Here is a 25,240-nt window from a genome sequence, read left to right as displayed (position 1 = left end):
AACTGCTCTTTCAGAAGAAGCCATGAGCAATCAAATGGCAGAAAGTGACTGATAGATTGCAAAACGATCACATTTCGTAAACAGTTTGGCAGCAGACAAGATACAGCAAGTGCTTATTTGGTGTTGGTTATAGATATATAGATGTAAAGGATTTATATTAGTAATTGATTTAATTGAGACTAATAGGCTGTGGTTGAGATTTTGAACTTAAAATATTACTTGTTTTAAAATTTTAATCTCAATGGATTAAGAGTTTGGCTTCATTATGCTATTATTTTAAGCAAAGTAGATCAAGATGATTGTGCAAGTTGACAAAATACCTCATACTGGATAAAAGACTTACTTGGGTGGCCCTCTCAATGGGCTTGCATACAAACCTGGCTCATTAACTCTGCTAACAGCCATGTGACAGCGGTGAGAAGGCCACTTTTTATAAGCAATATACGTCGAGGGTCAGTATAATTTGGGGTTCAACCAAACAGGAAAGTTGGGATGTTTCAATTAACAAGCATTGATTGTAGTGAATGCAGAGTAAACACCGTTCCATGCAAAGTTACCATTCTCCAGAAAGTTGACACATCATACACAGGAATAAAATTACAAAGGAAATATATTTACCAAATATTCAACTTTAACTAAGAGTTACAGAAAAAGAAAATATAAATAAAAGGGCCCATTACATTTAAACCAGTCCATTGTGCACAAACATTGGAGCTCATTTTGGGAATGGTCAGGGGTATCACTTTACTCACATGCTGAACCCACATTCTGCATGAAGGACACCAGCTGTAGTTCGAACTTCCCTCAAAGACCACCTCGAAGGAACTGGCTCTCTCAGGAGCATTGGCACTCCTCCCTTGGAGATATTCATTTGCACAAAGCAGTTCTTACAACAGGGTCTCTCCTTTGAACAGAATTCTGTGGCATCTTCCCTTGTGCCCTGCTCAGCATCTCCTGTTAAAAGACCCCAAAACAGTCTAGTGTCCTTCAGAAATCTTATCCTGCCCAGCTCTCCCGATTCTTCCAATGGGCAGAAAGTTACAATTGGTGACACAATATTCCTAAACTGGACGACGTGGCTCCCTATCTTAAGCCAAAGCCAAATCACTATTACTAACAGGACACATTGCTTTTGCAGAAAACTGCTAAAATATAAATACCTCACAGCAAAGCTGTAGATATCTTAACCAGGGTGTTACACTTACAATTGGTTTGTCACGGTAATTCAGAATTTTATTTGCACTTCAACCTTAAATATTGCTCCTTTCAAACCTGTTGTTTGCTGCATTTTGACTCAACTCTTTGTACCAGGGAAAGACACAAACCCTAGTCCTTCACTGGGAAAGAACAAACAATCATGGAATGCTAATCTGTGACAACAGAGATACACTGCATTAGAGGTTTTATTTATCTGATGTGAATTTTTGCTGCACACGTTTCCTTTGAAAGAAGCTACAAAAGAATTAAAAAACTTGGAAACTGAATGCTGAGATCGCATGGTACAATTCACTTGTGTTTGTTTGATCCAATGAGTGTCTTGCTTTAATGTTTCTCAAATGGAGTCAGCTTTGTGATTGGCCCTGACTAGTCACTGCTATTCTTAGATGGGCAGGGTTTCTGGAACTGATGATGAAGTTCATCCTACAAGTCTATGGAGCTTGTGAAAACAGCTGAAAGGATTTTCTAAAGCTTCAGCAGAGAGCTTGAAGATGAAGTAGAGATGAGAAGAAAGGCGTAAGTGGCAAGAAGTGGAATTAGGAGTCTTTGTCAAGATCAGTATGAGCATTGAAGCCCTATGAAACTGTACAGTAAAAACTTCCATCACCTCATTTGTCTGATCTGGCCCATTCAATACAAATACAAATCCCATCCCTTATTAACTGGATCATTAGCCAAACACACTGCTCAAAACACATCACTCTTGTTGCTTTCCTACCAACCAGTACTAACAATTGCATGTTAAAAACTAATAGTAACATGCCACACCCTTAACCCAATTGCAACTTCTCATGCTTATTACTGATCCCTGTTCGTATAAAATGCTAGCTATTCAACCACGTGCTGTTTCCCATGCAGGACCAAGTGGCACCAACAGCAAGAAGGGCCAAGTGCAGAGGGTAACCTCAAAGAGTGTAACATCAAAGGAGAGTAGAGCACTGGTGATAAGCGCAACTCCCAACCCAAGAACAACATGGGAGCAACTTCACCAGCCAGAGCACAGCAAATCAAGGAAGTGGCTCAACAACACGCTCTTAAGGACAGTTAGAGATGGACACTAAATGCTGGTCTTGCCAATGAGTTGAAGTACAAGATCCATGATTTTATTGATTGATGAGGTTGGCTCAAGGGGCTAATGACTTACATATACACCTATTTTCCATTTGCTGAAGTTTATATATGATTTCAAATTACTATGAAACAGTAAGTAAAAGTTAGAGTTATTCATGTTCCTGAAACTATAATGGGACAGAGTCAATGCTGAAAGATGTGGTGAAGCTCCATCCCTACCAGTCAGGAGAACCTTCCGACAGGTTCACTGATTGAACCTAATGAAAAATGAAAGTGATGAGAAAGCCGGATGAATTTTTCTCAGCAGCAATTTCATAAGTGGAAAAAGAACCTCTACATTCCTTAAATAACATGCAGGTAATAAATAAACAGAATGCCATTGAACATACCCAAATACAATTACTACAAAAAATTTAAACACGAGAAAGTCTGCAGATGCTGAAAATCCAAAGCAACACATAAAGAATGCTGGAGGAACTCAACAGTTCAGGCAGCATCTAAGGAAATGATTTACCAGTCAACCTATCAGGCCGGGACACTTCTTCAGCACTGAAAAGGAAGGGGAAGATGCCAGAATAAAAAGGAGGGGGCCAGGGAAAAGAGACCAGCAAGAAGGTGATGGCTGAATCCAGGTGGGTGGGAAAGGTAAAGGGCTGGAAAAGAAGAAATCTGATAGGAGAGGAGAGTAGACCATAGGGGAAAGGGAAGAAGCAGACCCAGAGGGAAGAGATGGGCGGGTGAGAAGAGGTGAAAAGCCAGACTGGGGAATAGAAAAAGAAAGGAGAGAGTGGGATTTATTTTTTCTGAAAGGAGAAATCAATATTCATACCATCAGGTTGGAGGCTACCCAGGTGCAATAAAAGGTGTTGCTCCTCTACCTTGAAGGTGGCCTCATATTGGCACAAGAGGAAGCGATGAACCAACATGTCGGAATGAAATTAAAATGCTTGGCCACCAGAAAGCTCAATTTTTGGAAGCTGGAACAGAAGTGCTCAAAAAAGTGGTCCCCCAATTTATGATGGGTCTCACCGATATGGACAAGGCCACATTGGCAGCACCGGACATAACAGATGACCCCAGGAGATTTGCAGGTGAAGTGTTGCCTCACCTGGAAGGACCGTTGAGGGCTCTGAATAGAGGTGAGGGAGGAGGTGGATAGGCAGGTGTAGCACTTAAGCCACTTGCAGGGAAGGACAAATGGACAAGGGAATCATAGAGGGAGCGATCCTTGTTGAAAGCGGAAAGAGGGCAGATAATGATATGTTTAGTTGTAGGATCCTTTTGGAGATGGCGGAAGTTGCAGAGGATGATGTGTTGGATGCAGAGGCTCATGGGATGGTAGGTAGGGACAACAGGAACTCTATCACATGGCGGGCAGATGGAGTGAGCACAGATGTTCAGAAAATGGAGCAGATGCAAGTGAGCGCAGTATCAATAATGAAGAAGGGAAACCCCATTCTTTGAAGAAGGTGGTGTCCTGGAAAGGAAAGACACATCCTGAGAGCAGATGCGGCAGAGACATTTTTACAGAAGATAAGATGGAAAGAGATATAGTCAAAATGGCGGTTGACGGTTTGTCTCCAGAGATGGAGACAGAGAGATCAGGAAAGGAGAGGGAAGTGTCAGAAATGAATCAAGTGAATTTAAGTGGAGGGTGTAAGTTAGAACAAAAGTTGTGAAATTGACAAGCTCAGCATGGGTTCATGAAGCAGCACCAAAACAGTTGTCAATGTAGCAGAGGAAGAGTTGGTGGGTATTACTGAAAAAAGCTTTGAACATAGACTATTCTACATAGCCAATGAAGAGACAGGCACAGCTGGGGCCCATGCCTGTGCCTATGGCTACCCATCAAATTAAGAGAAAATGGGAAGAGCTGAATAAAAAATTACTGAGGGTGAGGATCAGTTCTGCCAGACAGAGGAGGATGGTGGTGGAGGGAAATTGTTTGGTTCTTATGTTGAGAAAGAAGCAGAGAGCTTTGAGGCCTTCTTGATGAGGGATAGGAGTGGATAGCATTGAACATCAGTGGTGAAACTGAGGCATTCAGGGCCAGGGAACTGAAGGTTACTGAGGAGATCGAGAGCACGGGAATATCGTGGATGTAGGTGGGAAGGGACTGGCCGAAGTGGAATAAAATGGAATCGAGGTATGTGGAACGAGTTCAGCAGGGCAGGAGCAACAGAGACAATAGGCCTTCCTGGACAGCCAGGCTTATGGATCTTGGGTAGGAGGTAGAAGTGAGCAGTGCAGGGTAGGGGAACTATGAGCTTGGTGATGTGTGGAAGTTCTCCACAGTTGATTAGGTCAGCGATGGTGTCAGAGACAGTTTTCTGAAGGTGCAGATTGGGTCCTCTTCAAGGAGTAGGTACGAGGAGATGTCTGAGAGTTACCACCAGGCCTCAGCAAGATAGAGGTCAATGCGCCATGCTACAACAGCACCCCATTTTGTCTGTGGATTTGATGATGTTGGGATTGGTACAGAGACAGCGGAAGGCAGTGCATTCAGAAGGGTAAGGTTCATGGAGGAGTGAAGAGTGCTGAAGTCAAGACAGTTAGTATCTCATCAGGAATTTGAGATGAAAAGTTGCAGAGCAGGCAGAGAACCAGAGCGAGGTGTCCGAGTAGAGGAGTGGGTCATCAGTGCGGCATGTACAATTCTTGCCAAAGAAGTGGGCTCAGAGACGAGGCGATGGAAGAAGAGCTCGACGCCGTGGCAGGCATGGAACTCACTGAGGTGTGCGGACAAAGGAGGACAAAGGTAAGGCTCTTGCTAAGGACAGAACATTCTGCCTTAAGAAGGAAGAAATGTTGAAAACCCAGCAAGGATTAGAACTGGGATCAGAGGAGAGAGGAAGAGAGTTGGTGGTGCCAGAGGAGAGAGGAGGGTTGGGTGTTCAGGGAAGGTGGGGTGGGAGGCAGATGGAGGCTCCGATGGCCCAAGAAGTGATGGAGGATCCTGCAAGGCACAGGGTTGGAGAGTGGTTGTGGTGGAGGGGGAGCCTGGGGGCCCAGTGGCAGTGAGTAAGATCTTGGCCTGGAGGTGCTGGCGGTCAAGGTTCAGGCTGGAGCCAGAGCTAAAGTCTGCTCAATTTGCAGTGAATGCATCCAGGATCATAGGAACCAGCAATGGCAGCAGTGGAATCTGGGTTCTGGGTCCGCTCAGGGTTGGCGACAATAGTGTCACTGGTCCGTAGGGATTCGACAAGATCCGTGGTCTGGGGGCGTCCAATGGAATTGAGATCTGAACGGGAGGCGGAAGGAATCGCAGTCTGGAGGCATCCAGGTCTGTCGGAACTGGACTTGGAGATGGCGGGATCTGCGGCCCGGACACGGGCGATCTTTCTGATCCTTACTGGACACAAGGAAGATGAAGAACTGGCGATTGAAGGCATGGGTCTGATGGAGGATGAAATGTCCACAAGGTCCGTGACATGCGTAGGAGGGAGTGGCTCGGAGCTGCAGCAGGGCTGACAGGTGTCTCTACATAGTGAAAAAGGTAGCACGCAGAACTCAGCGGGAGAAGCAGCAGGAGACACCGGCAATTGAACACGAGTACTTGGGATCATCGGTGGGTCTAGACTGAGAGACCTGAAAATGGATCTGAAAGTCATGCGGAATAAGAACACAGTGAAGGCAATTTCCCAGGAAGGAACTTTTTAAGGGTATTAAATATTCAACCAATCCCCATAGTAAGAACTGTTTTTTTTTAATTTGAGATACAGTATGGAAAAGATCCTCCCAGCCCTTTGAGCCAACAACTCCTGACTACCCCAGATTTAACCTGAACTTAATCACAGGATTATTTACAATGACCAATTAACTTACTAACTGGTACACCTTTAGACTGCGGGAGGAAACCGGTGCACCTGGAGAAAATCCACGTACTCCCCACAAGGGGAGATGTACAGACTCCTTACAAAGGACGTTGGCATTTGACTCTGAACTCCGACATCCCCAGTTGTAATCGTGTAGCACTAGCCACTGCACTACCGAACTACTACATCTTCAGTTCAGTGGCTGTTGAAAGACTGATGGTAGGAATTGAGAAGCTCCACTTGAAATTAGAGTCATCACTAAGGACTTATTGGAAAACAGTCAGGTCACTATGAGGACTAGACAGGAAATAATCTAGGTACTTCTGCATGGAGATCCTTACTTTGTATTCTTTGCAGGTACAATCTGTGCAAGGCCCACATCAATACACATTGTTTTGACAGTTTTAGCTGGTTGTCTGAAATTATATTGTCCATAGTGCACGCACTCCAAGTGGAACAACTATAAATTCTTCTGACACCAAAAAGGATTTCAAACTAGTGGCAATTACAGCTTGTGATTACATCATTTTTCAAAAAGACAATCTTTTTTTTTAAAATGGCACAATGTGATAGGATAATATACTTTCGCACTAAAGGTTGGTTTGTGGTAAAGAGCAGTATATAAATATATATGTCATTTAGCTGTATGAATAACATTTTGTTTTCTGCCACAGTAACAAATACTATAAGGTCCCTTAAAAGGGAAGTTGCATCAGATGTAAGGATGGTGAATAAAATACAATTATTTCAGACTTTTTTAAAGCAGTAAACAAGTTTAAGATGATTTATATTTCAGTGCAACAGATAACAGTCTTGCTTGCTGGATTATAAGAATGAAGTAGTAACTTCCATTCATAGATTGGACTTCCATTTATAGGATGTTTCCTATGATGGGACAGTCTAAGACCAGGAGGCACAGCCTCAGAATAGAGGTCCTTTTAGAAAGTAATGAGGAAGTATTTCTTTAGCTGGAGGGTGATGAATCTGTGGAATTCTTTGTCACAGCCAGCTGTTGAGACCAAGTCTTCATGTATATTTAAGGCAGAGGTTGATAGTTTCTTGACTGATCAGAGCATGGAGGGATACAAGGAGAAAGTAGGAAATTGGGGCTGAGAGGAAAATTGGATCAGCCATAATGAAATGGCGGAGAAGACTCGATGGGCCAAATGGTCTAGTTCTGCTCCTATATCTTATTGACACATAACATAAAATTCAATGAAATAAATACTGATCATTCTGGAAAAAGTAATTGTTTTCTTTTATGCTTCTTAAGCTTTGTATAATATTATTTATTTCGTGGCATGTTAAAATTGATTATTACCCCATCCGATGTATATCTGATTCTTCAGGAATATCTATCATACATAACACTTTTTTAAAAGCCTCCAAACCCAGTTACTGTAAGCTATAAATTTCTGAGATCTAAATGGGGGAGGGACATCCACTCAATGGCCATTTTATGAAGTACTCCCGCTTGTTAATGCAAATATCTAATCAGCCAATCGCATGGCAGAATCTCAATGCATAAAAGCATGCAGACATGATCAAGAGGTTCAGTTGTTGTCCAGACCAGATATCAGAAGAGCAAAGAAATGTGATCTAAGTGACTTTGAACATGGAATAACTGTTGGTGCCACATGGGTGATTTCAGCATCTCAGAAACTGCTGATCTCCTGGAATTTTCATGCATAACAGTCTCGAGAGTTTACAGATAATGGTGCAATTACAGAAGACATCCAGTGAGTCCAGTTCTATGGGCAAAATTGCATTGTTAATGAGAAAGGTCACAGGAGAATGGCCAAGCTGGTTCAAATTGTGTTGAGAAAGCAACAGCAACTCAAATAACCTTGTGCAGATAAGCATCTCTGAATACATTGAAGTGGATGGGCTACAGCAGCAGAAGACCACATCAGGTTCCACTCCAGTACCTAATAAAGTAACAACGGAGTGTATATTGGACTTTACACCCTTGCAAAGTCTGGTAGAATCTACTTACGCCAGATCAGCACACAGCCGGAAGGAATTCCCTTGCAATTTCAAGTGAAGAGAGCCTTGCTCGCTCTTGCTGTGTCCACCACAGGCAATTGATGGAATTAATTTGAGTACATTTTCCAGCCTTGTTGTCCACATTCCTTGAGATATACACTAACTTTTTGGGGGGGTCGGGGTGAAGTGGATTGGGGTAGATATCAAGACAGAAGTGATGTGGCTTGCCAAGTTTATCATGAAGGCATTTGATATTGGAACTGCTTGGAGACATTGCACCTATTCTACACCTTTGAAAGAGCTATCTAATTCATCCCACTTGCTCTCTCTTCCTTGATGGCACTGAATCATTGTGCTTAGCTTGGAATTCCTGCAAGAATTGAAGTCTTTGTCACATATTTCTCTGATACCATTAGCACAGCTTGCTTACACTGACTATCTTGAACAAATGAACAGAATGAACCCAGTGATGGGAAGGTCAGCACTTTCTGCCTTTCCCCATTAAACTCGAAAAGATGTTGGTAAATTGCTGAAACCATTTCAGTAAGTAGTCCTTACCAGAAAATCAAATAATTCTGATGTCTAACCCTTTTGGACTTCAATGGTCACAGTTTCTTCAATCACTTCCTTTCTGATTCTCAATTCTCCTCACTAAATTAGGATAATTTTCCCTTTGCCTGTGAGTATCATTTTATAATTTCTCCCAAGGCTGCTTTGCCTGAGTCAGGCGCCAATCTTACTGTGATTGCACCTGCGCTACTTTCTAAGTTTAATTAGAAATGGCACTAGTTCTTTTGAAAAATATAATTGAGTTTGATATGCTAATCCAACTGTCATGGAAATTTACACCAATCAGTTAATGACCAACCTAGTTTCCTTTTATTATTAACTGGTAGTCTTTGGCATTTTCACAAATATGTTCCCATTGCATTACTTCAGTGGTTCAGTGACATTTAACTGTTTTTTTTTAAATCTGCTTACAAATCTTAAATTTATTTTTCCTTAATATTATGTGATAGCAGAGATTATGAAAAACACGGGAGGAAATCTCATCGTGATTGACACCATGTAACCTGCTGAGTAGAATTTAATTCAATTCTTACTTCTAAAAGAATCCCTCCTGAGAGCAGTAGGGCATTTGGAGTAAATTCAATTGATTATATACTGGAAGGATAATAGAATTCTGTTATGTTGCATTTATTCTACATGAAGTGCTGAACATAATGTCAATAATGATCAGTCACAATTAATTTCAGACTCAGAGTCATGGAGCACAAAAACAGAGTCTTCCAACCATCTGGACCATGCTCACCATAAAATACCCACCTCTACTAATCCCATTTACCAGCCTTAGCTCCATAGTCATCGATCTCTTGAGAATTTACTGTATGTGCTTGTCTTGAACTACCTACATATCATGAGGGTCTTTGTCTCCCGCACCCTCCCCTGTAGTGCAGTGTAAGTTCCAACCATCCTCTGGGTGAAAATATAAATGTCTTCCTTGTGTCCCCTCTAAACTTCTTGCTCCTTACCTTAAACCTATACCCTCTGGTTATAGGCACATCTGCTGATCAGAAACATTTACTATTGTCTATGCCCTTCATAATTTTGTACAATTCTGTTAGGCTCTCAACTTCCCTGATTAAAAGAAAAGCAAATCCACCTTAATCAGTTTGTCTTCATGATTTAGATATCATTTCCCAGGAATTACTCTGGTGAATCTCCTTTGCACCTTCTTCAGAGCAATCACATACTTTCTATACTAAGGCAAGCAAAACTCTATATAATATTCCAGGTGTGGCCTCATCATTACTTTAGAAGGCTACCCCTGCTTTTACATTCCATGTCCCAGTTAATGGTAGCATCCAATATGCCTTGTTTATCACCCTATCTAGCAGTATTGTGTACTTCATGCATCTTGGGACCTGTACATCTTTGGCCATCAATACCTCTGGGATTCTGCCATTCATTATGTCCCACCCTTATGTGACAATCAAAAAGGCATCACATTTCTCAAGATCTCGTTGATCTTCTTTACAAAGATGAACACTCAGCACAACATTTCAGAATCACACAACCTCTGGCCATACACCTGGTCAAGAAATGTATTATTTTGCATTATATCCATTGATAGATAGATAGATAGATAGATAGATAGAGAGAGAGAGTACTGTATTGATCCCAAAAGAAATTACAATGTCCCAGTAGCATTATAGGTGCACAGATACACAAATATTAGATGTGAAGTAAGAAAGAATTTTTAAAAAGTTACCTCAACCAGTCTAACAGAAGGGAGTCATCGCCTCCCCTGCCATAGATTGACTCGTTATAGAGCCTAATGGCCAAGGGTAAGAATGACATCATATCACACTCTTTGGAGCAGCACAGGTGTCTTAGTTTATGACTAGAAGTGCTCCTCTGTTAAAACCAAGGTGGCATGCAGTGGATGAGAAACATTGTCCAGAACTGCTAGGATTTCCCATAGGGTTCTTTGTTCTACCGCAGCCTCCAGTGTGTCCAGTTTAACTCCTATAATGGAGCCAGCCTTTCTAATCAGTTTACTGAGCTTGTTGGCATCACCCGTGTTGATGCCATTTCCCCAGCACACCACCATGTAGAAGATTGTACTGGCAACAGCAAACTGTTAGAACACATGAAGGAGAGGTCTGCATACTCCCAAGGACCTCAATCTCTTTAGGAAGTAGAGGTCACTGGGCCTTCTTGTGCACAGCCTCCGTATTGGTGCTCCACTCAAGTCTGTCATCCAGGTGCACCCCCGTGTACTCCTCACCCTCATCACATTCATGTCCTCACAATCAACAGTAACAAGGAGCTGTGCAGGCTTAGTCTTCCTAACATCAATCACCATCTCTTTTGTTGAGCCGCACATGATTCAGCTTGAACCATTTGACAAAGTCATCCACCAGGGCTCTGGAATCATCCTCCCCTCCTCCCTTTATACACCCAACTATTGCTGAATCATCAGAGAATTTCTGCAGATGACATGACTCAATGTTGTATCGAAAATCTTTAGATACTAAAGCCATTAAAGTCATTACAATGGTCTTTAGTAGAAAAAGAGTGCGGGGACCAGAACTTATGAACACAAATGCAACAAAAACAATAAATCAGACTGAGCCCGAGCCCGAGCCCAAACTTTTGAATCAGATAATGCAACAGGTGCATGAAAAAGAGGAAAATTAATTAGAAAGTCTCACAGATATTTGGTAACTCGTTAGAGGGTGGCTAGTTGCAATTACGTGATAATGTCATAAATTCAATTTACCCTTGTTAGACTTATAGCTTGTTTATTTTTCTCTCACCTTCAAGTATTTTCATGTTTCATCCAAGATCATATTTATAAGCTGGTTTCAACTTACAATTACATTGTGGTTATCTTGTCTTTGCCTTAAGTGTTCAGAAATATGCCAAGTGCGCTTGCTAACTAATACCAGGCATTGCACTTTTTCCCAAACTCTTACATGTCTCATTGCAATCTTTGAAAGCAATGCAAAATTAATTATTTTCACTGAGGTTTAAGTGAGTGACATACAGTAGTTCTAATTATCAGGAGACTTCCTTCCAACTACATCTTAGGGCAAAGTAATAAAATAATAGACCGTTAGGAACAAAGCTGACAGTTTGTGAATAACTTAAAAGTAATACAATTTTCCTTTAAATTTCCTGTTCCTGTCCAATTAATCTTAGCTGTTTTTGTTCAAATTCAAACAATTTTTCACTCAAGTGTTTTACACTAATCAGTTTATTCTCCATAATTTTCAAAGAGACATTGATTGGGAAGGCATAACTCTCTTTTATATCACAGTAAAGGCTTGCTGGAATTTAGATTCTCTCAACATCATACATTCAAAATGAGCTGTCAGTCAGGTATGTGTTTATATATACAAAACTAATCATGTAGCACAGCTGGAGATAGAATTACTTTTTATTCCAACCTGTAATTGAAATTTACAGCACTGTAGTGAGATAAGATCAATACAACTCCTGTCTTGCCTTGTAAGCAAATAGCACTGACTTAGACAACATGGTGCAGGGATGAACATATGTAATGAAGATCTGGGAAATAGATAGTTTTAATGATTGGTTCCAGCTCACTGGAATTTCAGATATAGCCAGAATCAAAGGAGACAATTTGGCCCATCATATCCACCTTGCCCAAAAGTTGATCCATTTCTGGGCCTTGTCACTGTTTTTCAAATGCTCCTCCAAATATGTTTTAATATTAAATGGGAGGAATTTTTCATTCTGGTATTTTCAGTGATTTCCAGTCCTTTAGTGTCCTTTGACTGAAAAATATTTTCTGCAACCTTTTAATTCTTTCGACCAATTAACATAAATCAATGATTCTGTTTTTCAGCCTCTTTGCAAAGAATATAGTGGCTTGATGTTTATAGTGTCTGAGGTACTATATCTTTCTTTACTTCAGCTGTGACATTGAATCAATTCACAATATGTCAGTGCCACTTACTCACCTGTTTAAGCAAATTATCCATGAAGTCGGAGAGGACTGTCACACAAGACCCAGCTGATGTGTCCGTCCTATTGTGGCAGAACCTTAGACTGTAGTTTTTCCTTACAAAACTCTTTGCATCCTACAGCATATAGTTCTATAACCTGCAGTGTACTGTCACTGTTGGGTCTTACTTGTTACAATACGGCCTCAATGAATATAGAATTGAGACAGGTTTTTTACAAACAAATTAACATTTATTTAAACTCTGTTCAATAAAAATGAAAAGTAAACAAATGACTAACTTAACCAGAAGTTAACTGCTATATGGCAACTCGAACAGTTCTTAAAGCGATAAATGCAAACACAGTTCTTAAAGTGATAAATGTGAAAGTCCAAATGATTTATACAGTCAATTAGGAGAGACTTTCCTGAAGTAACAAATTCCTCAATGACGTGACATTACTGCTGATCCCAGCTAAAATATGCCTTGCCCAAAAGACTCACGATGAAGGAAATAAAAACGGCTTGAAGGAACTGACATTTTCCTTGGCGAATAACACTGCACCCAACCCTTTCTGCTCTTACAATGCAGGAGCTATCGCAGATGCAGGTTATTATTCCCGGAACGAAGGTCCAATAAGGTCAATCCTGTATTAAACCGCCGACGACACCAACTTTACTCGATCCTTCGGGTTTCCGTACTTCGGTAAATCTTCCCTCTCCAATACTTAGACTTTAAAATTAAATCGAAGATACATCAAAGATAACTGGCAGTGATTTTCAAAACTGTCGGCACAATGACTATATACCTTACAGTAAGAATTAAAACTCCACTTTAAAACAAAACCGCATCATGAAACCGAATACGCAGCATAATGGAGTAATGGACGACTTAAACAGCATCTCAACAAAAACTCCTGTGTCACAGCAGGCTTTCCTATTTTATGCCTGTTGGAACAGACCATCACATGACCACACACAGTTAGGAAGATTACATCATGTGACCTCACACTCGCGGGAAAATACATCACCCCACCATCACAAGACCATTACATCATGCTCACCAGATACGCAATTACATCATGGTCATGAGACAGTCACAAGGTACCCACGAGGTATGTAACACACTTAATACTGGAAGACAAGTAAGTGTTTTGTTTTAATTTTAAAACAAACTTTATTCATATATATTTTCAGAAAGAAGAAATACGGTGCAAAGCTCTTAAAAATTCTTTGTTTTATTTAGTCCTTACCTTGTGTAACATTAACACATTTATTTACGTTTACACCATTGTCATTACGGGATTCTGCAGATCCTGGAAATCCAGTGCAATATGTACAAAATGCTGGAGGAACACCGCAGGTCAGGCAGCATCTATGGAGAGAAATAAAAAGCAGATGTTTAGGTTGAGACCCTTAATCAGAACTGGAAAGGAATAGGGCAGAAAACAGAGTAGGAGGTAGGGGAGGGGGAGGAGAACAAGCTGGCAGGCGATAGATTAGACCAGCCAAGGGGGAGCATGGGTGAGTGGGGGGGTGGGGAGGGTGGATGATGTGAGAAGCAAGCAGGTGATAGGTAGAAGAGGTAAAGAGCTAAAGAAGAACTCTAATAGGAGAGGTCAGTGGACCATGGAAGAAAGTGAAGGAGCAGTGGAACCTAAGGAGGCTGAAAATGAAAGATTACAGATTACCTTTATGTGTCACATGTACTTCGATCAGTCAGAGGATTGCTGGTGGCAGCCTACTAATGTCATTAAGGCCGACAACATACATATAGAAGGACCGAGGGGTGAGAAATTACCAGAAGTTAGAGAAATCAATGTTCTTGCCATCAGGTTGGATGCTGCCAAGAGAAAGAACTTTGACCAGCTGCTAATCCAGACATCAGAAATTTTGAGAGGAGTGGACTTCAATCAGGTTCACTGCCCAAGGGCAAAAGGCAGCACTGGATCAGTACAGTGAAAAAAAGAGCCTTGACCAGTCGCCAATCCAGACACTGGAAGTTTTCAGAGGATGAGACTTCAATTAGATCCATTGCCCAAGGATAAAAAGCAGCAGAGGGTCAGTACAGAAAAACAGAGCTTTGACCAGCAAACAATCAGCATTTGGGATAGATTAACAAAAGCAAGTTAAAGGAAGGCAGGGACAAGCGCAGCAGCCATTGTCTGAGTCAACAAAGCTAGAATGCTGAACTTGAGGCTTTATCTCTTCAAGGCTTCCACAGAGAGAGGCTTCAGTCAGGGAAAGCAAAGCAAAGCAAAGCTCAAGTTTTTTCATTCTCTTCTTTATATCTTCTCAGCTCAGAAAGTAGGGATGACAGGCAAGATAGTGGAATGCTCCTCTTGCGAGATGTGGGTAGGCAGGGAGATCTCCAGTGTCCCTGATGACTACAACTATGAGAAGAGCATCCAGCTGCAGCTTCCAACATTCCACGTTAAGGAGTTGTTGCTGAAGCTGGATGAATTACAAATTGAGAAGCTGAAGGGGTGATGGATAGGAAGGCAGAGGGGTCTGTGTTGCTCGCTTGGCAAAATATGAAATTAAATTGTTAGAAAGAGGTAACATAGGGTCAGAAGGTATTGAATCATAATGGGAGTTGTATACAGACCCCCAAACCACAGTAAGGATCCGGCCTACAAATTACAATGGGAGATGGAAAATGCATGCCAAAAGGAACATGTTACAATAATTATGTGGGACTTCAAAATGCAGGTGGATTAGGAAAATCAAGTTGGATTTGCTTGATTCCAGGAGGGGGAATTTCGAGAGTGCCTATGAGATGGCTTTTTACAGTACTTCATGATTGAGCTCGCTAAATGATCGGCTATTCTAGATTGGATATTGTGCAATGAACCAGAATTGATTAGAGACCTTAAGGTAAAGGACCCTTAGGGGCAAGTGATCATAATATGATTGAAATCACCCTGCAATTTGAGATGGAGAAGCTAAAGTCAGATGTATCATTATTACAGAGGAGTAAAGGGAATTACAGGGGCATGAGAAAGGAGTGAGCTGGAATTGATCAGCAGGGATGACAACAGAGCAGCAATGGCTGGAATTTCTGGAAGCAATTAGGAAGGCATTAGATATATATCCCAATGAGGAAGCAGTGTTCTAAAGGAAAGATGATACAACCATGGCTAACAAGAGAAGTAAAAACCAACATAAAACCAAAGAGAGGGCATTTACTAGAGCAAAAATTAGTGGGAAGTTAGAGGATTGGGAAGCTTTTAAAAAATCAACAGAATGGAACTGAAAAGAAAGTAGAGATAGAATACAAAAATAGCGAGCCAATAATATTGAAGATAATACCAAAAGTTTCTTCAGATACATAAAGTGTAAAAGAGAAGCAAGAATGGATATCAGACAGCAGGAAAACTGTGCTTGAGAGGTAATAATGGGGGACATGGAATTGGAGGATGAACTGAATAAGTATTTTGCATCAGTCTTCACTGGAGGAGATATTAGCAATATGGTGGAAGTTCCAGGCATGTGGGGTCATGAAGTGTGTGAAGTTACCATAACTAGAGAGAATGTTCTTGGGAAACTGAAACATCTGAAGATAGATAGTCCAGAGTTCTGAGAGAGGTGGCTGAAGAGATTGTGGAGGCATTAGTAATGATCCTTCAAGACTCACTAGATCCTGGAATGCTTGTGGAAGACTAGAAAATTGCAAATGTTACTCCACTCTTCAAGAAGGGAGAGAGGCAGAAGAAAGGAATCTATAGACCAATTAGTCTGACCTCAGTGGTTGGGAAGATGGAGCCAATTATTATGGATGAGGTCTCAGGGTACTTGGAGGCACATGATAAAATAGACCATAGTCAGCATGGTTTCCTCAAGAGAAAATCTTGCCTGACAAATCTGTTGGAAGTCTTTGAAGAAAGTCAAAGGAGAATCAGTTGATGTTCTATATTTGGATTTTCAGAAGGCCTTTGACAAGGTGTCACACATGAGGCTGCTTAGCAAGCTACGAGCCCATGGTATTACAGGAAAGATTCTAGCATGGATAAAGCAGTGGCTGATTGGCAGGAGGCAAAGTGTGGGAATAAAGGGAGCCTTTTCAAGCTGGCTGCTGGTGACTTGTGGTGCTCTACAGGGTCTGTGTTGGGACCAGTTCTTTTCACATTATATGTGAAAGGCTTGGATGATGGAATTGATGGTTTTCTTACAAAGTTTGCAGACGATATGAAGATAGATGGAGGGGCAGGTAGTTTTAAGGAAGTTGAGAGTCTATAGAAAGACGTAGACAGATTAGGAGAATGGGCAAATAAATGGCAGATGGAAATCAGTGCCAGGAAGTGTATGGTCATGCATTTGGTAGAAGAAATGAAAGGGTTGACAATTTTCTAAATGCAGAGAATATACAAAAAACTGAGGTGCATAGGGATTTGGGTGTCCTTGTGTAGGATTCCTTAAAGTTTAATTTGCAGGTTGAGTCTGTGGTGAGGATGGCAAATGCAATGCTAGCATTCATTTCAAGGGGACTAAAATATAAAAACAAGGATGTAATGTTGAGGCTTTATAAAGCACTGGTGAGGCCTCATGGAGTATTGTGAACAGTTTTGAGCCCTTTATCTTAGAAAGGATGTGCTGGAACTGAAAAGGTTCAAAGGAGGCTTATGAAAATGACTCCAGGATTGAATGGCTTTTACTTTGTAATATTAAGAGTATTTAATGTTTCTGGACCTGCATTTGCTGAAATTCAGAAAAATAAAGGGTGATCTCATTGAAACCTATCGAATGGTGAAAGACCTTGATAGAGTGCAGATGGAGAAGATATTTCCTATTGTGAGGGAGCCTAAGACTAGAGGACAAAGCCTCAGAATAGAAGGGCATCCTTTAGAATGGAGATGAGAAAGAGTTTCTTTATCCAGAGAGTGGTGATTCTGGGGAATTTGTTGACACAGGCAGCAGTGGAGGCCAAGACTTTAAGGCAGAGGTTGATAGATATTGATTGGTCAGTGCAGGAAAGGATATGGGGGGATGGCAGGAGACGGGCTGAGAGGAAAATTGGATCGGCCATGATGAAATGGTTGAGCAGACTTGATGGGCCAAATGGCCGAATTCTTCTCCTGTATCTTTTGGACCAAGACAAAATATGAGGAGCTGTCTCCAACCTGAGTTTGACCTCATTGTGTCTGTCTATGGACAGACATGTCAGAACAGGAATGGGAATTTGAATCAATATGGGCAGCCACTGGTAGATACTGCTTTGTATTGGGGATATAGAGAAGGTGCTCAATGAGGAAGCTGCAAATCTCTGCTGGGTCTCACCCGCGTAGAATGTGTGGAGCTTAGGAGGATGACGGTACTTAATGCTGACTCCTATGCTTGCATCTTCAGAAACAGCTTTATTTCTAAGTTTGACATCTCTTTTTTACCCTTTCAAGGTTCTTTTGAAGACCCTGACTTGGAGTTACACACTGACTTTGGTTCTTTTTGGAAATGGGACCCGCTCTCAGGGCTTCACGACCGATTGCTTTTCGATATGCCAAGGACACGGCCTGAAAGACTAGTAAGCCTTCATGGTGCCAGATTTTCATGGCTCTGGAGACAGGCTGATTCGAGGCCGGTGCTGCCGCCTGATGTGCCGTGGGAGTACACGGAAGATCAAAAGCAGTGAGCTGGTTGCTGGCTCTGTGCCCATGGACCTGAGCTCTTTGGGCACGGAAGTCTGAAAAAGCGATGCAACAGACTTTTAACACCATAAATCAGTGAGTTGTTTTGTTATGTCTCCCCTCTCGTTCTGAAACTGGGACACCTCTTTTTCCCTTATTAGGGAGAGAGAGAGCCTGTGGTATGTCAAATATTGGGTGAACAAGTAGTCTTTGGAGTACTGCAAGTTTGTGTCGTTATTGATGCTTTGCTGCATGCTTGAGTGCTTGGTGGGGGGAGCCGATGCTTTTTTGCTGGTGGGGAGGCGGGATCAGTGCTTTGCTGCTGCTTATGTGTGGGAGGGGGAGCTGGGGGGTGTCTTTGGGGTTCTAACATTTAACTGTCATTCATTCTTTGGGACACTCCTCTGTTTTCATGGACGTTTGTGAAGAAAAAGAATTTCAGGATGTTTATTGTATACATTTCTCTGACATTAAATGTACCTTTGAAACCTGTTGTAGAGGAGGCCGCACCATGAGCACCATAGATGACCCTGACAGACATGTAGGTGAAGTGTTGCCTCACCCGGAAGGACTGTTTAGGGCCTTGAATTATGGTGAGGAAGGATGTGTAGAGGAAGGTGTGGCACTTGTCCCACTTGCAGGGATAAAGAGCTAGGAAAGAGATCATTGAGGAGGGACGAGTAGAGAAGTGAATCAAAAAAATTGTGATCTCTATGGAATGTGGAGGAGATGGGAAGAATTGCTTTGTGGTAGGATCTCACTGGAGATGGCAGAAGTTGGGGAGAATGATGTGCTGGATAAGAAGGTTTGTGTGGTTGTTGATAAGGATAAGGGCAAATGCATTCCACTTCTCAATATATTTGTGAGGACACTGCAGTCAACTAAGTATCACATGAATTAATGACTCATCCTTTATTATTGCCCATGGTATTTTCTAGATTTAGTATTCTACCTTTAAAATCATTATTCTGTAAGGAAATATTCTGCTGATTATATAGTGTGCAAGTCTGTATTCAGGTTATCTAACAAAAGTTGTGGGCACTCCATTCACTGTCATCAAAGCTATTTTGATGTGTTAACAACCAACATACTCAAGGATGTGTTAAAGGGCAACCTGCCATGTTGCCCCACATTCTGGTGCCAACATAGTATGCCCACAATGTTCGCCACAACACAGAACAACCCAACAGCAACAACAACAACAGCAGCAAAACAAGTCCCTTTCCCACCTCACTCACTCACTCACTCCATCCTCCATCCACAGGATTGGCTACATCTGGGCCTAAAGTCCTTGGATCTGGACTGTCAGACTTGCAGACAACAGGCCTCCAATCTCCATTTTCTGACTCAGACTCACCCTCTACCTCTGGGCTCGTCGACTTCGGTCTTCGATATTTTGGGTTTTGGCTCGTTGAGCTCTGGACTTTGACCTTTAGCTGATGTTCCATGACATTGCTGATGCTGAATGCTCCTTTGTACACTTAAGGATCTACATGGTAAAAAAAGATTGCGCACTAATATTCAGCGCATCAAACTACAGTGGCAAAGGATTCACTGTCTAAAAGAGTGCTGAAAGATTTCAAAGCAACTTTCATTGTAAACTTTCATTCTAAAATTACAATTGTACATGGAAAAAGAAAAGAAAATCTCAGTGCTGAAAACAGAAATGGGGACTGAAGACTATTTAGGTAGTACCTTTGAACAGCCAGCAATAGCTGAATAATGGTCTTCTGTGTTGTGTGATTAAGAGATGGAAGAATTTACAATGAATAGTCGTCTTCAATACCTTAGGACTTCATAATATGCTTCATTGCTACTTTTATTAAAATGTTACACCGAAGGACATAGGAAAGAAAAGAGAAAGTAGGCTCCACACACCAGCTCTGCTATTCAGTAAGTTCATGACTGAGCTCATACTTCCTTTGTACATCAAGCCATTCTTCAATTCCTTTGTATTTTAAAAAATAAGAATTTCCGTGTTAAGTATATCAAGTGACTGAGTTTCTGCAGAACCTCGTTTCACAATGAATTCCCAAACTTCACTTCTCCCAATGTGAAGAAACTTTGTGTCTTTCAGCTAACTCCATGTTTGAAACGATAGGCAGGGGAAAGCATCATCCCTGCATCTATCCTGTCAATCTTCCTGATTTTTTTTTTGTGCATTTCAATGTGAGCACTCGTCAAATTTGCTGAAGTTAGGCAAATATAGGCTCACTTAATCTCTTCTTATAAAACTAATCCCTCATCCCAGAAATTAATCGAGTAAACCTTTATTTCATTCCCTTTAGTACAAGTATGTGTTCTTGCATAGGGAGATCAAACCTTTACATAATTTTCTCAGTGTGGTCTCACCTGGACCCTCCAAAATTACAGCAAGGCATTTATTCTTCCATTTAGATCCTCTTGCAATAAAGACTAACAACTTGGGAGACCTTGTGCAGGATTCTTTAAAGGTTAATTTGCATGTTGAGTCAGTGGTGATTATGGCAAATGTGATCTTAGCATTACTTTCGAGAGGACCAAAATATAAAAGCAAGGACGTAATTTGAGGCTTTCTAAAGCACTGGTGAGACCTCACTTGTATTGTGAGCAGTTTTGGGGTTTTATCTAAGAAAGGATATGCTGACATTGGAGAGGGTTCAAAGCAGGTTTATAAAAATGATAAACAGGAGGAAATCTGCAGATGCTGGAAATTCAAGTAACACACCCAAAATGCTGGTGGAACGCAGCAGGCCAGGCATCATCTATAGGGAGAAGCGCTGTCAACATTTTGGGCTGAGACTCTTCATCAGGACTAACTGAAAGGAAAGATAGTAAGAGATTTGAAAGTAGGAGGGGGTGGGGAAAATGCGAAATGATAGGAGAAGACCGGAGGGGGTGGGGTGAAGCTGAGAGCTGGAAAGCTGATGGGCAAAAGGGATACAGAGCTGGAGAAGGGAAAGGATCTTGGGACGGGAGGCCTAGGGAGAAAGAAAGGGGGAGGGGAGCACCAGAGGGAGATGGAGAACAGGCACAGTGATGGCAGAAAGAAAGAAAAAAATAGAGGGGGAGAAAAGCTAAATATATCAGGGATGGGGTAAGAAGGGGAGGAGGGGCATTAATGGAAGTTAGAGGAGTCAATGTTCATGCCATCGGGCTGGAGGCTACCCAGTTGCAATATAAGGTGTTGTTCCTCCAACCTGAGTGTGGCTTCATCTTGACAGTAGAGGAGGCCATGGATAGACACATCAGAATGGGAATGGGACGTGGAATTAAAATGTGTGGCCACTGGGAGATCCTGCTTTCTCTGGTGGAGTGATGGTATGAACATTGACTTCTCTAACTTCCGTTAATGCCCCTCCTCCCCTTCTTACCCCATCCCTGATATATTTAGCTTTTTCCCCCCTCCTTTTTTTCTCTCTTTCTGCTCATCACTCTGCCTGTTCTCCATCCCCCTCTGGTGCTCCCCTCCCCCTTTCTTTCTCCCGAGGCCTCCCATCCCATGATCCTTTCCCTTCTCTTGCTCTGTATCCCTTTTGCCAATCACCTTTCCAGCTCTCAACTTCACCCCACCCCCTCCGGTCTTCTCCTATCATTTCGCATTTTGCCCTCCCCCTCCTACTTTCAAATCTCTTACTATCCCTCCTTTCAGTTAGTCCTGATGAAAGGTCTCGGCCCGAAATGTCGACAGCACTTCTCCCTATAGATGCTGCCTGGCCTGCTGCATTCCACCAGCATTTTATGTGTGTTGCTTTATAAAAATGATTCCAGGATTGGAAGGCTTGTCATATGAGGAGCATTTGATGTCTTTATGCCTCTACTCACTGGAATTCAGCAGATTGATGAATGACCTCATTGAAACCTTTTGAATATTGAAAGGCCTCAGTAGACTGGATGTGGAGAGGATGTTTCCTATGGTGGGGGACTCTAAGTCCAGAGGACACAACCTCAGAACAGAGGGGCGTCCTTTTAGAATGGAGGTGAGGAGGAATTTCTTTAGCCAAAAATGCTAAATCTGTGGAATTCATTGCCACTGGTGGCTGTGGAGTCTATGTCTTTATGTATATTTAAGGCAAAGTAGATAGATTCTTGATTGGTCAGGTCATGAAGGGATATGGGGAGAAGGCAGGGCTTTGGGGCTGAGAGGAATATGATTATCATGGTAAAATGGCAGAGCAGACTTGATGAACCAACTGGCCTAATTTTGCTCCTATATCTTATGGTCTCAATTCACTTCATTATTGCTTGCAGTACTGGCACATTAATCTTTAATGATTTTTATATATGAACATGTAGGTCTCTCAAAGCATATAGTAAACACCTTTCAATTTCCCATCATTTAAGAAGATACTCACTTCAAACTTTTCTCCTGTTATTGCTCCATTTCAAGAATTATGGCATTCAGTTTCACAAAGCAAGATCTCACAAAAAGCAACAAAATAACATATCGACGGACACAGAATGCTGGAAGAACTCAGCAGGCCAGGCAGCATCTGTGGAAAAGGGTGAAGAGTCAATGTTTCAGGCCGAGACCCTTCCAGTCTTTATCAAGACTGGAAAAAAGATGAGCAGTTGGAGTAAGAGGGAGGGGGGGAGGGGAGAAAGAAGTACAAGGTGTTAGGTAATAGGTGAAACCAGACGAGGGGTGAAGTAAAGAGCTGGGAAGTTGACTGGTAAAAGAGATAAAGGGCTGCAGAAGGGGGAATCTGATAGGAGAGAATAGAAGACCATGGAAGAAAGGGAAGGGGGAGGAGCACCAGAGGGAGATGATGGGCAGGTAAGGAGTTAAGGTGAGAGATGTAAACAGGAATGGAGAATGGTTAAGGAGAAGGGAGGGGGGGCAATTTTCAGAAGTTCAAGAAATCGATGTTCATGCCATTGGGCTGGAGGCTACCCAGATGCAATATAAGGTGTTGCTCCTCCAACCTGAGTGTGGCCTCATCGTGGCAGTAGGGGAGGCCATGGACTGACAAGTTGGAATTGGAAATAGGAAGTGGAATTGAAATGGATGGCCACCAGGAAATCCCATCTACTGGCAAATGGAGCTTAGGTGCTCAGTGAAGTGATCTCCCGATCTACTTCAGCTCTCACTGATATGCAGGAGGCAACACCAGGAGCACCAGATACAGTAGCTAACCCCCCCCCCCCCCCAACAGTTGCCTCAACTGGAAGGACTGTTTGGGGCCCTGAATGGTAGTGAGGGAGGAGCTATAGGGGCAGGTGTTGAACTTGTTTCGCTTGCAAGGATAAGTACCAGAAGGGAGATCAGAGGGGAGGGATGAATGGAGAAGGGACATGTGTAGGGAGTGCTCCCTACTGAAAGCAGAAAAAGGAGGTGGAAGATATGCTTGGTGGTGGGTAACAGATCATCTCATCTGATTCAGGGATTGAATCTTGAGAAAGAGATACCTTCATATTGCCAGACAACACACAAAAAATGCTGGTGGAACACAACAGGCCAGGCAGCATCTATAAGGAGAAGCACTGTCGACGTTTCAGGCCGAGACCCTTCGTCAGGATGTTTATACACCTAATGCCATTGTGAGTGAGATGTCAGAATATTTACATTCATGGATTATCAAAGCTGTAAACTATCTTACTGTGACAAAGATTTTCTACTGTAATTGCTCTTGGAAGCCTTGAAGCCTTATGTTAGTTAACCATGAAAGGGCTAGGAGCCAATTTCAGAACATATTACTGTGTCAAGGTTGTTCAAGATGGAAATATCCAAATCAACACAACAAATCTCTTAAAAAGGTTAACAAAATCTCCTGATGTTGATGCAAAGTGAATATTAAGTAGCTTTCAATTTTGATTGCATGTTGTTGAATGATTAAAGAACAGTGAATTCTGTGAAATCTGCGGATTATACAATTATCAACTTAATACCAGCAGGATATAAAGGAAGTGTCAGCCAATCTTCTGGCAACTGGGGAAACCAGCGTGCTGAGTTATAGCTGGTCTGGTGCACAGGTTCAAAATCAATATGCATATTTGCCACTGGCTGCCTCTGGAAGGGAAATCTGTGAAAATGGTTCTCATCCAAATTTTGCAGGATGATGCATCTGGCTCTAGCATAGGGTTACAGTGAATTGTAGTCTGCCTTTCACCTCCTCTTCTCTGACCTCCCTCTCCAACATTACCTCAATCTCTTTTGTCCATTGTTCCCAATGCTTTAGTAGTTGTAACACTGCGTATAGACAGATCATTAACCTGCTTCATAACCTCATACGAGGAATACTTCGGGCAGCATAGCACAACAGTTAGCATAATGCTTTGCAGTGTCAGCGATCAGGGTTCAAATTCTGCCACTGTCTGTAAAGAAGTTGTACATTCTCCCCATGAGCGTGTGGGTTTCCCCTCGGTGCTTCAGTTTCCTCTCACGTTACGAACACTTACGGTAAGTTCTAAGCATGCTATCTTGGCACCGAAAGCATGGTTACGTTCGTGGGCTGCCCCAGCACATATTCACACTATGTTGGTTGTTGACTCAAATGACACATTCCACTGAATTTTTCAATGTTTTGATGAACATGTGACAAATAAATCTTATCTTTAGAAATGGAAGGAGTCATCTCTACTTCTGTTCAGGCAAGCATACAACTAAATATCAACCCAGAGTCCAGGGACCCAAAACTATATTTTCATCTACTAAAATACACCTTCCTGTTCTTGTTGTCTTCTCCTTCAACTGAATCCTACAAACAAAAATTGATCACACATTTGGTTACAGCAGTTGTACATTTTTTGTTACAAAATTCAAACATAAACAATACAAACACAAAATAATTCAGCTGTTAAATAGCTATCATGTAGACTTTGATGTAACAGGGGAACAGCTATCATGTAACAGGGGAATGCCATTAACCAATTAGAGTACAGAAAGGCCCTGTTGACAACAGTGAAATAAATCACTACATCATTCAAGAAACTGGATTTGACAAAGCCTTATGTTCAAATACTTCACAATCTCATTTCAATTCAAAAAATAATACATTTGAAAACCAAAGATCAAGAACCTGGCACAAGGATTGGAAATTTCAGTTTGTTTCTCTCCATCCCAAGCATTAAGCACC

Source organism: Hemitrygon akajei, chromosome 20 (genome assembly GCF_048418815.1).
Source record: "Hemitrygon akajei chromosome 20, sHemAka1.3, whole genome shotgun sequence".
Taxonomy (NCBI): Eukaryota; Metazoa; Chordata; class Chondrichthyes; order Myliobatiformes; family Dasyatidae; genus Hemitrygon; species Hemitrygon akajei.
The sequence above is the reverse complement of the archived record's forward strand: the minus strand, read 5'-3'. Positions refer to the sequence as shown.